General features: G+C 47.5%; 1 pseudogene; it reads right to left on the reverse strand.

The window, feature by feature from the left end:
* Window positions 1–560: 560 nt before the first annotated feature.
* On the reverse strand, window positions 561–8,199 carry LOC117310923 (leukocyte elastase inhibitor-like; annotated as a pseudogene).
* Window positions 8,200–16,695: the final 8,496 nt, after the last annotated feature.

Raw genomic sequence — 16,695 nt, forward strand, 5'->3', positions numbered from 1 at the left:
GCTCTTTGATAGTTTGACACCTGGAGGGCTGTAATGGGATACAAATTCTGCAGAACACAGGCTCAGAGACATTGCCAAGGCAAGTCTGTCTTCATAACGCAGAACCCTTAACTGCTGCGCTCTGCGGTATTTCAATTGAATATCTGTTTTTAAGCCGCCTTTCAACAATCAGGGTATCTCTATATTTACGGCTTCCAAAGGTCTATCTATAAAACAGATGACAGAGTGACCGTGTTCCCCCCGGCTCTCAGGAAAGTATAGCACTTCATAGATTTCTACGTTGTCAAGAATCTACACATCTGATTTTTTCTTTGCTTTTTTAACTTGATGCATTCAAAAGAAATCACTGATATTTTTTAGCATAAAAAAGAAGAGGGCTTCCCTGGTGGCGCAGTGGTTGGGGTCCGCCTGCCAATGCAGGGGACGTGGGGTTCGTGCCCCGGTCCGGAAGATCCACATGCCGCGGAGCGGCTGGCCCATGAGCCATGGCCGCTGAGCCTGCGTGTCCGGAGTCTATGCTCCGCAACAGGAGAGGCCGCAACAGCGAGAGGCCCGCGTACCGCAGAAAAAAAAAACAAAGAAGAACAGATACCCATGCCAAGTTAATGGGTGTAACCAGCCAACAGGACTGAGCTTACAAAGGAGATTAAAGATTCATTTTTGGATAGTAGTTATACTGGTAAAGATCTATGAAAATGGTCACCATTGAAAGGGCAGGTAAAATGCTCCAAGCCTGACCTTGTATTTCTAGTCTCTATGGGAGGAAAGTCTGCCGAGGAACAGGATGCTATGGAGGATTGTGCCGAATGAAGAAAATGAACGGGTGGTCGGCGGTGAAATACTCCTCTGTCGACTGGAAGCCGTTCCGAATATGACGACCGAGGTGGCAGCCGCCGCCTCTGTGCCCTCCTCGTTCACCTCCACGAAGGACTTGTGGACCACCTTCGATACAGAGAGGCCTCCGGCTCCTGATATGCCGGACAGGTCAGCCTTGCCACTGAAGAGATCCTGCATACCCAGGGAGGCCAGCAGAGTGCTGAGCTCGTAGCTCTCCTCCAGCTTAAACCTGGGCAGCTGGACATTGACCTCAAGGAGATGCAGATTCTCGGGTCTGGTCCACTCACGCAGCTTTTCCAAAGTCAGCTGTTGCTCAATCTGGATTCGGAATGGGCAAAAACAAGAGCTGAAATCATTTTATAGAAGGAAGTTTGAAGCATTGTTTGAATGAACGGGCTCCCTAGCTTCCTTCACGTTTGTACCAACACAGATTCCATTTGGAGCATTTCATTTCTTTCTGGCTATTGGTGATAATGAACAGAGCTGCGTTCCCAGTCACCAAGGGCCCATCCACCCAGGACTCACCAGGCCCCTGCCACATGGGTCACGGGCCGTCCTGGCTAAAATTGCCCTAATTGGTCGCGTGATGCAAGAGGGTGCTTTAAAGCTTTCTTCCATTATTTCATTCTGTTTATTCTGAACCCCAGTGATCACTGTGTTTATCTGGGAACCTCACACAGCGAAGTTATCTCTGATAGATGTAGCCCATTGGTAAACACAGAAATGGCCCTAGTTCCTCATCTAAAATGGGATAACAGTAGCACATACTTGGAGCGCTGTAAGTGCTGAATGAGTCACCCTACACAAGTGCTGTGTAAGGTCAGCTACTGTCATTACTATTATCACTGCTACTGCACTGGAACAGACGCACATTCCACTTTTCTACTGGTGCTGGTCATTCCAGACTTTCTTTTTGATAATCAGGAACGGACAAGTATGCAAATACAATTGAAAGAAGGAACACAGTGGTTTTAACTTATGCTCTAGAGCTGCAAATGGCTAATATTAAACGCCATCCAACAGCAAGTTTGGTCAGGGATGGGGAGGGGAAAGCCACAACAGGCCAGAGACACTGAAGCAAAACTTCACTCTTCACAGTTTTGCCTCTTCCTGGCCCTGGCAAGAGATACGATTCGCTTTGAATTACAATAAGAGAAACCGCAGACAAAGTTCAGGTTAGGCAGCGGGCTTATCTCTCAGACTAACGGGCCACGTGGATCTTTTCCTGTCATGTAGCAGTTGGACATTTAATGCACAACCTACGTGAACTGGGGTGACAATGACCAGATTTTACAGCACATGGCGAAACTATAATGGTCGAGGGTTTTTAATTTTAAAAATTGTTTTAATGAAACAGTCCCCATTTATGGCACGGGCCTCCAAAGCTCATCTAAGGGAGTCTCCACGAGCTGCCCCTGGCCAGCGTTCCACTCGGTCTGTACCTTAGATGTTCCCGCCACGTTGTGCACCGATAGTAGCTGAACATTTAAATGTGGGCCTTCCATAAAAAGGAACGAAACTGAGTTATCTGTAATGAGGTGCATGGACCTAGAGTCTGTCATACAGAGTGAAGTAAGTCAGAGAGAAAACAGATACCGTATGCTAAGGCATATGTATGGAATCTAAAAAAGCGGTACTGATGAACCTAGGGCAGGCCAGGATAAAGACGCAGACCTACTAGAGAAGGGACTTGAGGACTCGGGGAGGGGGAAGGTAAGCTGGGATGAAGTGAGAGAGTGGCATTGGTAGCGTGGCATATACGCTACCGAACGTAAACTAGATAGCAAGTGGGAAGCAGCTGCATAGCACGGGGAGATCAGCTCGGTGCTTTGTGACCACGTAGAGGGTGGGATAGGGAGGGTGAGAAGGAGACGCAAGAGGGGGAGATATGGGGATATATGTATACGTATAGCTGATTCACTTTGTTATACAGCAGCAACTAACACAACAATGTGAAGCAATTATACTGCAATAAAGATATTAAAAAACGTACAATAAAAAAAATAAATAAAATTATATGCACAGGAAAAAAAAGTTCTCATCACAAGAAAAAAAATTAAACTGTGTGGTGATGGATGTTAACTAGACTTATTATGGTAACCCTTTCTCATCATATGCAGTTATAGAATCATTATGTTGTACTCCTGAAACTAACATAATGTTACATGTCATTATACCTCGATAATAAAAGTCCCTATAAACATAAATAAATAAATGTGGAGCTTCGCACTGGCACACGTGGATGGGCTACTTTACAAAGGAGTGACGGGAAACTGGGAAGGGTCACCTCACTACACAAAGGTATACCACACACACACACACACACACACACACACACCACACACCACACGCACACACACACACACACACACACAGCATCACACACACACACACACACGCACACACACACACACACACACACACACACACACACACAACACACACACACACACACACACACACGGGTCCGCGCATCACTCGGGTGGGGAGGCGCACCTTCCTCAGCCCCGTGGACTCGTCCAGGATGTCATCCGGCAGCAGGATGACCATGCTGAGGTCCTTTCCCTCGTAGGGCAGTTCCAGCACCTGGCACTTAAGGTCCTTGATGTGGCCAAGCCGAAACCTCTTCTTCTGATACATCATTTTCACTAGTTTTGTGTCTTCTAGACAATTAAAACACAGATCACTAACACTGTTGTCAGCGTGGCTTTAGAGCACACAGTCTTCTAGAAGGTCACCTGCCCTCACCTTATTCAGTCTGAAAGCTGCATCTTCTGTGGCCTCCATCATGAATTTCTCCTGCCAGTTTCCTTTGAAATAGATGGCATTCACCAGCACCAGCTTAGTCATGCTATCAACCCCACCTGAGGCCAACAGCTCTGGAATTTTCCCTAAAAAGACAAAGTTAGCTTTTTAAAAATCCACCTATCAGAATTCCACATTTGAACTGACCTTTGCTTAGCAATGAAATGCCACTCAAATTCTTCCTTCTATTTAATTTCCTTTAACATGGTACTAAGTCAGCCAAGCCCCCGGGGTGCTTCTACTTTAAATAAACCAGCTCGAGGGGCAGATCAGGGGGACACAATCTGCCCCCAAAGGGCCGATGCTTCAAAACAGTCAATTGTTTAAAGGCTAAAACCAGGAAAACTCTTCTTTTCTGGAACGTGGGATAAGTAGTGGCCTCATTTTGTGACTGGCCATTCTTTTTCAGGAAAAACAATTTCTTAACCAAAATGTTTTGTCACTAATAAATAGCTCCCTTTTTCAAATCTTCCAAGTTAGATGCCTGACTCTCACAGGAAAGCTTTTAACAAATATCCAAAAGGTAGGACAGTTCCTCCCCTGAAACACAGGCCCCACTCATGACGTGGCATGGCCGTGACAGTCCCTGATGGAAGGAACACAGGTGTCCTGTGGTGCCTCAACCGTTCCGTGACTACGACAGTAACACAAACCAGAAAGAGAGCCTGAGGAGACGCAGCCCCACCTCCCGACCCTGGTTCTTAGACAAGATGTTGGCAAAAGTATTTATGACCACAGTAGCTTGTAAATACTGATTCACAAGATTTTCATCTCTTTCAGTCTTCGTTCAATGTTAGTTTTCATTTTAAAATGTAGTTTGGGAACTTATGGGTAGAAAACATTTAGCATCTTCAGTTAAATCATGTTTACATTTCCACTTTGAGGAATTCCTACATTTGAAAGCTCTCTGGGGACATCCCCCAGTGGTGCAGTGGTTAAGAATCCACCTGCCAATGCAGGGGACTAAGGTTCGAGCCCTGGTCCGGGAAGATCCCACATGCCGGAGCAACTAAGCCGTGCGCACAACTACTGAGCTCGCCCGCCTAGAGCCCGTGCTCTGCAACAAGAGAAGCCACCGCAATGAGAAGCCCACGCACCGCAACGAAGAGTAGCCCCCACTCACCTCAAGTAGAGAAAGCCTGCGCGCAGCAACGAACACCCAACGCAGCCAAAAATAAATATATAAAATAAACAAATTTATTTAAAACGGAAGGAAGGAAGGAAAGAAAGAAAAAGAAAGGAAGGAAGGAAGGAAAGAAGGAAGAAAGAAGAAAGGAAGGCCTGGCCCTGTCTGGCCCTGGGCAGTTGGGCAGTGCAAGGTGGACCCCAGGGTCAGGCTGAGGGGCTAGGGAAGGGGAGAGGGAGTCACCTGCGAGGGGCAGGCGGGTGGACGAAAGGAAGCATCAGTGTGTACGATCCAGGGCTGCCCTCACTCACCTTCCGTCTGCCCTTTGACCCACTCGTTTATGGTCTTCCTTGCGTCTTCGGCGGCCTGCAGAAAATCCACACTGGCCAGTTCAGCACCGTACATTTTCTGAGTTGAAGCTAAGAACTCCTGTTTAAGGAAAAAAAAAAGGAAATGTGAGTAACTCCTACTCCATACAGAAATGGTTTTGTAAAATCCTGAAAAGCAACAGAAATTGTCCAAAAGGCATATTTCATTGTAACAAAAAAAATTCTAACCCTTCTACATTTTTTACTATAGTGAAAACACACAGCATTCAACTGACGACCTTAAGCACTTTTAAGTGTACAGTTGAGTGGTTTCAGTGTTGTATAAAATTTACCAACTCCTGGGACTTCCCTGGCGCTCCCGTGGTTAAGACTCTGTGCTTCCACTGCAGGGGGCAGGGGTTCAATCCCTGGTCAGGGAACTAAGATCCCACATGCCACGCGGCACAGCCCAAATAAAATAAAACAAATTTACCAATTCTTTTCTACCCCTTGACTAACATTTTCATAAACAAGCAAATACTGATTGTACTTGAAAGTGAATCATGGAATTCACTCTTGCTTTAGCAAAACAGCCAGGGTCAATCTTTTCACTGTGGAGACTAGAAAATGAAATCACATCCATTTCCGGGAAAACTGTCTGTCGTGTTTTCATTCTGGATGATTTTGCTGAATGTTTATAAAACTTAAAGCTGACTTCTGTGACTTGATTTTGTTGGAAAAGAGTCTGCATTGTCTAGTGAGTTTTGGAACACGAAGAGCAAAGTACTTACAGGGAGGAAATCATAGCTTTTCTCTCCATATAACCTGTTAGCAAGTTTCAGAATGTAGGGAGCTCCATGTTTGTTGATATCAGCATTCAAACTCTGAAATCCCGAATGAATCTCCTCAACCTCTTTGAAATAGAGAGCCTAAAAGAAAGAACACATTATTTCTATAACCATTTCTTTTGAAATTATAAGCTGGTTCCTTGGCATTTGCTTCCATCAAATCAAATTAATATTACTAATTATTGATGATCCCCAGCCATCTTCATATTCCATTTTTCATTGGAGAACAAGTAATAGAAAATCCAAAATGTATGTCTTGGTGAAACATAATAAGGACATTGGAAACTGTTTTCCCATCACTTTTTTGTATAATTAGAGTTCCACAAATAGGAGTGCTTAACAAGCTAAATATTTACACAAGTCTGCTTTTTTCCCCAAAATCAGAAGTGGTAAGTTCATATGTATATTCTATACAAATATATTTTACTGAAAGTTCTCAGAAATAAACAGTAAAGTAAGAAGCATCAGCTATGTAAGAACACAGAGATGGTACAGATTGAGAGGTTTTTATTTCTTTTCCTTGCAGTACTGGCATCAGTAACTCACTTACTTAAAATAATTTCCTTAAACTTAACATGGGCAAAGTTGAATTCCCATACATCAGTTACATCTAGAGGCCCCTTATGGTTTTATGAGGCCTGGGCTGGTTCCTTGCTTTTAAGGCACGAGGAAGAACCGCCACCGTGTACAAAGGCCACTTACTCACTGAGATGTGAATGTGCGTGGGGGTGCTGTGACGGATCTCTTTACTGGAAACGGGGGTAAAAACTTAAGACTGTTCTTTTCTGAGCTTATAAAGTACCTGGAAAGCCTCAAAACACAAGCTCAGCTTACCTTGCAGGGGACGACTAACAATGACTAGTACCGGGGTTCTTTTTAAACCGGATTTTTAAAAACTTTCAAACGCTTTTGTATCTGCAGTGATGAAAAAGGTTGGTTTTTTCCTAAAGTACAGAAATAGAAGCTTTGCAGCTGGAACAGGCCCATAAACGTGAATCCGGGCTGGACCTTCCCTGGCTCTAAGTGCAGCGCAATCTGTGACCCGTGTGTTAGAAAGACCTTCACTTTCACCCCTCTTTTCAAGGAAAGCCAGAGCTCCCCACTCAGCATAAAGCACGCCCCGCACACAGGTGCCCTCCACACCCACCAAGGACAGGCAGGACCCTCAGCATCCCCGCCCCCTCTCCCTGCAGGGCCCTACTGCTCACAGGGGAACGGGGATCACAGAGCCTGGCCCCTGCCAGGCCCAGGGGTAGGAACACGGACTCACAAGCTCTCGTGTCCCCTTGACTTCTCGACTAGGTGTCATTATGCTCAAAAGTATCAAGACACAGCCGACATTACGGGAGTCGCTGAGCATCACAGGCAAAGCGGAAACTGGACAGTCCTGGGCGGGGGAGGGCGTGGCTTACAGGAAAGCCCTGGAGACTCCTTGCGGAACGGAAGCAGCACAGGCAGGGGTTGTCCCTTTCTTCCTGCTCCGTCCTCAGTCCACAAAAAGCAGAGCCTGGCACATCGCAGGTGCTCAGTAAAGACTGGGTCATGAATGACAGCCTGCATCCCAGTGGATTTTTCCTGGGGCTTTTTCTGAAAGTCTGACTTCATGAAGTATAATGTATAATATAACACACAATGCTGAACACCGAAATACAGTTTTGTACAAACGCGCTGCAAGAGCTCAAAGGCACAACTTTCTGGTACGGTCTGTGCGGTAGGCACCAGCTGGGAGAGCTAGTTTCTGCTCACCTTGGACATCTGCGCCGCGGTATTGCCTCTGGTCCCCAGAAAGACCATGGCCAGCGCTGATGAAATGCTGAAGGGGGAGATGAAGATGTTGCCGGCAGGATCGCTCTTGTTCAGGGCGCGGAACAGGTCCAAGGCGAAGCGGGTGTTTGCCGCGCTCAACTGCTCCATGGTGAGGCTGCAACACAGAGCAGAGCCCTGAGCTGCCCCCTGCCACACCAGCCAATCGACAACGCCACTTCCCCATCTCCTCCTCAACTCACGCCAGCCACCTTGAAATACCCTGCAACGAACTTGTACTTTCTCTCTCCCTCTCTGTCTCTCTCTGTCTCTCTCTCGCGGAGGGCAAGAACACTCCATGTGCACTACTGTGGGAGCTTGGGGCGACTGGCCAAGGATTCAGCAGTGACACGGGATCAGGACTCCGTGTCCTAAAGGGCCCTGGCCGTGCAGACAGGTGCATCTGGGCCCTTCCCTACCACACGTGGGAGCGCACACTTCCCACCCTCCGTTCAAGTCTCTGATTCATTTGAGCCATGAATCCACTGCCCACTTTTACCTGAAAAGAATGTTTCTATTAGAAAGTCATAGCTACCTGCTACTCATTAAAGCAAATTCCCGCAAAAGAGACAGAAGTATCCTCGTTTTGAGATTCACTTGCTGGTGTTTAGAGAGGTCCCCAGTCTCACAGCTGGTGAAGGATCTGAGAGTGGGAAGCCAACACAGGCCCCGGGGTCAGGTAGGGCAGCCCGACAAGGAGAAGGTGACAAGTATCCTCTGTCACTCCCGCGGGCACGGAGGGGCTGCAGGTGAAGCACCTGGCCTTGCGCTCAGCTCAGCCAAGCACTCTCCCCACCTGACCTCGACTCTCAGCCCACATACAATCGAGCAAGAGGAACAGTCGTGCTGGCTGCCCAGCGTGTAAGTGCTAAGTTGAATTATTACTGTTGCTGCTGATAAATAATCTCTAGGATCGCACTGGCCTCCCTTCCCTGCCTCCAGCCGCAGAAAGGAGAAGCCGCTCCGCCGGGGCTGCCTGGAAACCCTCACAGAGAGAGAAACATTCAGGACTCCGGCTTCGGCTTCCGCTTCCGCCTTCAGGCCCCAGGGAGCGACCTCCGTCTGCCGCAGGCCGCCCGGTTTGGTCTCCCGGGACGCAGCGCCGGGGACTCCGGGTGGGGCGCAGGGCAGGTGGCGGTAACCACCGGACTCAGGGACCCCGCGAGGCGCACGGCGGGGCGGGGAGCCCACCGGACGCGGGACCCCGCGGGGCGCACGACGGGGCGCGGTGACCACCGGACGCGGGCACCCCGCGGAGCGCACGGCGGCGCGGGGTGACCACCGGACGCGGACCCCGAGGGGTGCTCGCGGATCGGAGCCTCTCCCGCCCGGCCCAGATCGCTACCCGGCCTTACCCGCTGCTGGGCTGTCTGGGCGAGGTGCGTGGTCTGGGCAGAGCGCAGAGCGCGGCCCTTATAGGCAGAAGGGAGTGTCCCCGGAAGGCGGGGCGGCGCGGGTGGGCGGGGCACAGGGCGGGCCAGCGCGGCTCCAGGCAGCGCGCTCCTGGGGGCCCAGCACCTCTCTGAGTTCCAGGCAAACTCAGCTCTCCGGAAAGGACCTGATGGGCTATTTCCTACTAAGGTGTGAATGACTGAGATGACAAGGTGCCGGCTCTTAGAGGGCAAACCAGCCTCTTTGGAATCTTATCCAAACACTCCAAACTCCGGCTTACTGGGGGCTGAGGGTGTGTGTGTGAGGAGGGGCCTCTAGGGTGAGATAGAATCAGTTCCAAACAGCATCCTTGATGTCTCTGTCCCTCAGGAAGCCATGAGTCCAGCCCCAAGACTCCCCTGCCAAGTGATGAGCCCAGCAGGCTGGGTCAACGCACATACCGAGGCACACCATGAGATCGCCCATCCGTGCGAATAAAGTATCTCTCACCCATTATACTAAAATGTAAACTGACCAGTTTTTTCCCCTATACGTAATGTTAAAGTAGAATGACTATCGATGAAGAAGAAAAGCAGTAGCTGTTTCTGTGAGGTCTTTTCTTCCCCCCTTTAAATGCCTGCATATGGAATGTCATCAAAATTGATAGTACTTGAGGGTATGTAATAATTCTGCATTCTTGAAACTTCTCCCGTGCTTTTTTGCAAATCTCAGCATGAAAAGCGGACAAGGGAAAAATCCTATTTTTAAATTAGTATGGCTAATACAATGTAAATGGATTTGTAGATCTTTTGGACTCTGAGAATTTGTTTATAAGGCCAGAGAAGACCCAGTAATGAGAGATAAAAATACTCTCTATAGTTTTTTTAAACTATATCTTAATAACTAAGATTGTAGAGTGCTTCAGAGCTGATTGGAATAAAGAAACCAACATTTATTGAAAGCCAGTCATAGTTAAGTTGAGTGGTTTGATAAACCGCTAACGTCTCCACCATGTCTCAGAGAGCTAGAGACCCCTCATCAGCTTCTAGCAAGAGGTCTCCGTGAGGAAGCCGAGAGAAAGAGGCTGCGCTGTGTAAGCTGTTAAATTAAAATCCCAGACATGTAAACCAAGGAAACACGGGTTCTGAATTTTCTTTTTGCTCCTGACATTTTGTATTTGTACTCACCTGGAGTTAGTAACCTGAGTCAAATATGAAATGAAACCACTTCCTAAGTCAATACATGTACTGTATAAGGTTCGGACAGAAGGGACTTTATCCACCAATCGCCCATCAATTCCGCGTGCTGTGCAAGGTCGAGGCAGAGTACCACTCTGTGCACTCTTGCAGGCTTCAGAGTGTAAACGGCCCCTGACCGAGGTCACACAGAGATTCTCGGACATGCAGGATGGCACGGCCCGTGTGGGCAATGTTGGGCATATCTGCTCAGCTCGAAGGTGTGGTACCCTGGCTAGATCAGCGATTTCGTCGCCTGGGACAAACCCAACCGAATGAATGCACGTGAGGGCGGGCACCCAGAGACATGCGCGAGCATGTTCATCACAGCGGGATTTGAGTCAGGTCCAAGCAGAAGAATGGAGAAATCATACAGCAGAACAGCGTACAACAGCAGAAATGAACAAACCGCGGCAACGCACAGCAACTTGGCTGCATCTCCAAGCGCACCGTGAAGGAAATCGCGCACGCGGCGGTGTGAGTTACACAGAGTTCAGAAGCGCAGAAGCAGCCCGTGGGGTTAGAGGTCAGGAGAGAAGGGGACCCTTGAGAGAGAAGGCGGATTGCGCTGACTACATTGTCCTTGATGCTTGGCATCTGGGGGCCTTGATCCTGGAGAGACTGCGGGCCCAGGGCCGGCGGGTTCCAGAGATGGGGAACGGACTTCCGCTGCAAAGCGCACCTTGACACACAAACCAAGCACTCAGTGCCCTCACTCTCAATTCTCCCCTTCATCAAAGTCCCACCGGCCCTAACCCACCCAGCACCAGGCAGCTAGAGCCCACCCGCGCAGCCCGAGCCCAAACTATGCAGTCCACCCCCAAGCTTACCTAGTGCACCTGCCGTGTCCTGCCTGTTCCTTCCTGCAAGAGCCCAATAAAGGCCCCCGGTAAAGGCCCCACCACCTCTGCCCTCTCCTCCTCTGCTTGCTGGCCCACGTGGGTGCTTCCCAGGTCCCACGCAATGTGGCGTGTCATCGTGTGCCTCCTGTCGCTGGAGATCTGTGCCTATAAACCTCCTTCATGACACTCACGTCCACGTCAGCTGCCTTGGGAGGCCGGATTAGAGCAAATCCCCAGTTCATTCTTAACACAAGGGCTGTGAGTGGGAGTGGCTTGGGCAGAGGAGGGCTTCTGGGAGGCTGCCTACCTGCCATGTCTTGACGGGTGGTCACGCAGGAGTATGGATTTGGGGATAATGCACTGACTTGTACACATAACTTGTGTGCTTTGCTGCGTGTATGTTATACTTTAACAGAAATCAGTACAAAGTAGGCAAGAAAACACACTGAACATCGGTAATCATTTCCTGTCTTTCCCCTCCCACCCCTACCCTCCAACCAGGATTAGTCAGCTTGAAGCTGGTCGGGGCCCTCTGCCACCCAGCATCTCCACTCCCCTAACTGTGCTGGGTGTGCCCGAGGGATTCAGAGGACCTAGTGAGCCCCTGCCCTTCCTGTTCTCCTACACCCAGCCACACTCAAACCCCCAAGTCCAAGTAAGAAGCGTCCTGTCTACTCTCTCATGTGGGGACACGTCAGTCCTTGTTCAAGGCGCCCAATGGCAAAGGTGGTGCCGAATAAATTTTTCAAAGATCCACAGGTAGGTTCGTAGAATCCATGGCAAGGAGAAAACGCCAGACCGGCACCAACAGATGTTTGAGAACTAATCGTCCTTCTGTTACTGACCTCAAGGGTAATTGTATTGTGGTTAGGGAACATGATCTCTATATTACTTCAATGGTGAGAAGTGTTTTGACACTTGCTTAATGACCCAGTATAATGGTCAATTTGTGTAAATACCCCTTGTGTTCAGATACATCCTAAATCCATTACGGGCAGTGTTCTCTATATGACCATTGGCATGAGTGCACTAATCACTTTATCCAACTCTGTACTTAGATTCACTACTCATGTTTAGCAAGATAATGACTAAATACCAGTATTTCTAGCAACAAACAGAAAATGAAATTAAAAGAAAAGTACCACTTAAAATAGCATCAAAAAAATCAAGTACCTGGAAATATAGCTAATAAAATATATGCAAAACCTCTATACAAAAAAAAATTTAACATTATTAACAGAAATGTTTAAAAAACTAACAGAATGAATGTATCACGTTCATTGAGTGGACTCAATATTGTAATGATAGTCGTTTTTCGCTGACTGATTTTTTAAATCAATCTCAATCCCAATAAATGTTCCATAGAAAGGGTGTGCGTTTCTGTGTGTGTATGCACTTGCGTGTGTGTGAAGCTAGGCAGGCTGAAAACAGATCTTTGCAGGTACTGACATTTGACGTATGACAGGTGACAAGGCATCAGTGGGGAGATGATAGAATATTTTGAAAAGGTAGCAGCAATTGAATATATGAAAAAAATTAAAGAAAGAAAGATGAGGAGAGAGAGAGAAGGAAGCAGGGAGGGAGGGAGGGAAGGAGGGATGGAGGGAGGAAAGAAAGAAGGAGAGAAAGAAAGAAAGACTGAAAACAAGAAAGAAAGAAAGAAAGATAAAGAAAGGAAGAAAGAAAGAGGGAAAGAAAGAAAGGAAGGAAAATATTCCTTACCTCACACTATACCAAAAAATCAATGCCAAGGGTATTTAAGATCTATGAAAGCAATATGAAAAATAAAATGAAATAAATTTTAGAAGAAAATGTAGGAGAAATTTCCATGAGTTTGGGGTAGGGAAGAAGTTTTTAAAGAAGAAAAAGAAAGCATTTACTATAAAGGGAGTGACTAATAAATCTACTACTTTAAAAATAATCATTTCTCTTATTCCCAAGACAACATTAAGACAGTTAAAAAGACAAGCCACACAACCGAAAGACAATTGAAAGGCATACAATGGACAGACGGTTATCGTGTTTGTGTATAACTTTACAAAGCACATTAAAAGCACATTAAAAAAACCGAAGCAAACAATTTGAATAAACACTTTAAAAGAGGAAATCGAAATGGCTTATACATGCATAAAAGGTGTTAAATACAAACTTACAAGCTTAAAACATAATGAGATCTCTCCCACTCACATTGCCAAAAACTTTGAAAATTCTGCAATTCAAAGTGTTGCCAAGAACGTAGACCCACTGGGCTTCTCTCACTCCTGGGGGGATTACAAACTGGGAAAACTACTTTGCAAAATAGGTTGGTGATCATTATTCAGTTCAGTTGTTTAAGAATGTCGACCCAGCAACCTTCTCCTAGAGAAGCGTATTCCCATTTTACATCCTGACATCTATAGGAATGCTGGAGGTACCTTTCTCGGTGAGCCCCAAAAATCAGCGACAGCAGAATGGGGACATAAATCGTGATATATCCACCCAATGGAATACTATATAGTAACGAACATGGACACCTTGTTGCTGCACTCACAGCATGGATGAAGCTACAAAACATAAGTTGAGCAAGAGAAGCCGGATTCAGAAGACGACGTTTCAACATTAGTTCATTATGGAAATCTCAAAATCAGGCTGAAGCAAACTGTACTGCTTAGGAATAGAGCAGAAGGGTAAAACCACAGAGGAAAGCAAGGAAATTTTCGCAAAGTTAGAAGAGTTGTAACCTGTGGGGAGACAAGAGGAAGGGCTGTGACCAGGGGGAGTCACATGGAGCAGAGGGCAGCTTCCTGTGCACGGCAGACTTGCTGTCTTGACCTGGGTCCCACGGTGCATGCTTTATAATTAACTGTTCAATTCACCTTATGACCTGTGCACTGTATTTCACAATAAAGCAAAAGAAGTGATGTCAAGGCATCTGCCAGATTAACATAGCTCAAAATGCCTGGTAAGTTGTTGTAATTATAGTTGCAAAGTCAAGTTGAGAAGTCCTTGAAGAGGCTCCTAGTGCAGGAACTGTGGGCAGACGTACATCCCAAGGACGGGAGGGAGCGAGGAGCCTCCCGTTGCCCGGGTCCAGCTCGATGGTCACCCAGTGGTCACGTCCTCTCCACGACCTCCTGTGACACACAGGAGGCTGGGTCCCCGGCCGGAATGCTGTGTGGCAGATGCAGCCATGACAACAGCGTGCAGGAATCGGGGCGAAGGCTGGTCCTTAAGGGGCTGGGCCAGCCCTGGCAGGGTGGCCTGAAGACGTGAGGACAGACCCTGTCCCCTGAGTGTCCCCCAGGGTTGGGAGTGCTGTGCAGTAGCAGCTGGAATTTACAGTCCTCTTGATTTTGTTCAGAAGTTTCTAGTCGGATAAAAACAGGTTACAGGGGAGACAAGCTTGCCACGCACTTGTTGCATTCAGTGATGGTACAGACTAATGAATTTAGCATTCTTATAAGAGTATGAAGACCTAGACTCGTCTTGAAGAACTGCCAGCCTTGAGTCCGGGTCGTCTGAAACACCAGGTCACCATGTGAAAAGCTGAGCACCCCCGGCTGTGCTCCCCAGAGCAAAATAGACTTCTAGAAAAGGAACTGGAAAAAGCAAAAAATCAGATGCTCAAAACAAGGTGAATTAACGAAAGAAGGAGATATAAGGACAGAGTCGTTCAAGGTGAATCTGATTCTAAATAGGACACACGTGAGAGTGAGCACACCAAGGCTGTCCCTCGTCAGCGGACAAGTCTTGGGCCACAAGGAGAGCGTCACCCCCGTGAACACACAGCGTGCAACCCCGTTCTTCAAACCTGAAGTCCTAGAGGCACCACCTCTTCACCCCCTCCCCTCAGGGGAATATATGGATGCCACCAACACTGCTTCCCTCCAAGTCCTCCTGCCGGCTCGCCCTACAAGCATAAGGGGACTGTCGGTCCTCTAAGGGGTTTCCTCATGACCGAATTATTCATCCTGCTCACACAGCCTGAAAGTGGACGTGAGCTCCTCTCAGACTTGTCCCCACCTTCAAATTGCTGATTATTGGACACCCAGAACATCCACAAAAATCTTGATTTTTTTCCTCTCTTCAAAAGTAATTTGAATTCGCTTGTTTCCGATTCAGTTTAAGAAATTAATAAGTGAATTATTATACTTTTGATCAACTTGAAGCTTGTGGGGTTGAGGTCTCACAGTGGTGTTTTGTAAATATGCTCAATGGGATTATTATGAGCACATTATCTCCATGTTGGAGTGCACTCTAGATAACAAGCTCTTTATTTAGAGATTCAGTCTCTAAACATAAACAAAATTTATGATAGTCCATGAGCATGGAAACATTTTAAACTTAAACAGTAATTTTTGTATACCAGGTGCTGTATTTACTATAGTTAAAAGAGAAATGTGGGTGCTTCCCTGGTGGTGCAGTGGTTAATAATCCGCCTGGCAATGCAGGAGACACAGGTTCGAGCCCTGGTCTGGGGAGATCCCACATGCCGCGGAGCAACTAACCCCATGGGCCATAACTACTGAGCCCACGCGCCTACAGCACGTGCTCCGCAACAAGGGAAGCCACCGCAATCGGAAACCAGCGCACCTACCTTGATCCCCACAGGATTGGAAGGGACACCATTCAGCCCGTACAGGATCGCAATGTCCTCAAGACAGTTCCTGCACAGGTAGGCATAGCCTTGTCTTGCTAACTTAAAAAGCTGTTCCCCAATATACTTTTTATCAAACTGCTTGAATTGCTTTCCTTTGAAGTATATAGCATTACTGAGGACCCGTTTTGTCAATAAATCAACTGACTTGGCAGGCAATACCTCTACATTTTGTCTTTTTTTAAAAAAAGAAAGAGAATAGGTCTAAGTAATATTAAACCACACAAGCTGGGATAATACACAGAGGAACACACCATGAGCTGAGGGCCACCTTCTCAACTGTGTTACGGTCGCTATGCCTGGAAGCCAAGTTAACATACGTGGGCCGCTGCCATGAAGCCCTGATCCCTGCGTTTTCACAGCGTGCTTGAAAGTATTGACAAGTTGGAGTTTGGGCCGTTGTCTCTGCAAGAGGCAAATTGTAATCCTTTGAAAAAGAAGTTAGGGATGAACAGAAGAACCACATTAAATAGTTCATGAAATAGAGAAATGTCTATAAAATAAACGGGCAGGTTGGGGACGGTGAGAGAGTCCCTGCACCTGGCTTTAGGAAGAAAGCTTTTCGGGACAGAATGATGAGAACTGTGCCACGGCAGGTGTAGAGGAATACAGCGGGATTGGGAGGAAAAGGCACTCGTGTGGGACTGGGGTGGCAGTGAGGACCCTCGTGGAAGGCAGGGTGTCTGGGCTGAGACTCACCGGGACCTATCCTGTCCCAGGCATTGCCCTCAGGGCTAGAGATGCATAGAGGTAGTTAATCCTCCCTAAAGGACCCGTGGGAGGTGGGTCCTACCTTGATCTCCACAGGACACAGAGTAAGGAGGGTTCTCACAGCCCCTACGGAAGGAGTGTCAGAAGCAGGAGTCATTGCCACTCGTAATGTC

The sequence above is a fragment of the Tursiops truncatus genome, unplaced genomic scaffold (genome assembly GCF_011762595.2).
Source record: "Tursiops truncatus isolate mTurTru1 unplaced genomic scaffold, mTurTru1.mat.Y mat_scaffold_614_arrow_ctg1, whole genome shotgun sequence".
Taxonomy (NCBI): domain Eukaryota; kingdom Metazoa; phylum Chordata; class Mammalia; order Artiodactyla; family Delphinidae; genus Tursiops; species Tursiops truncatus.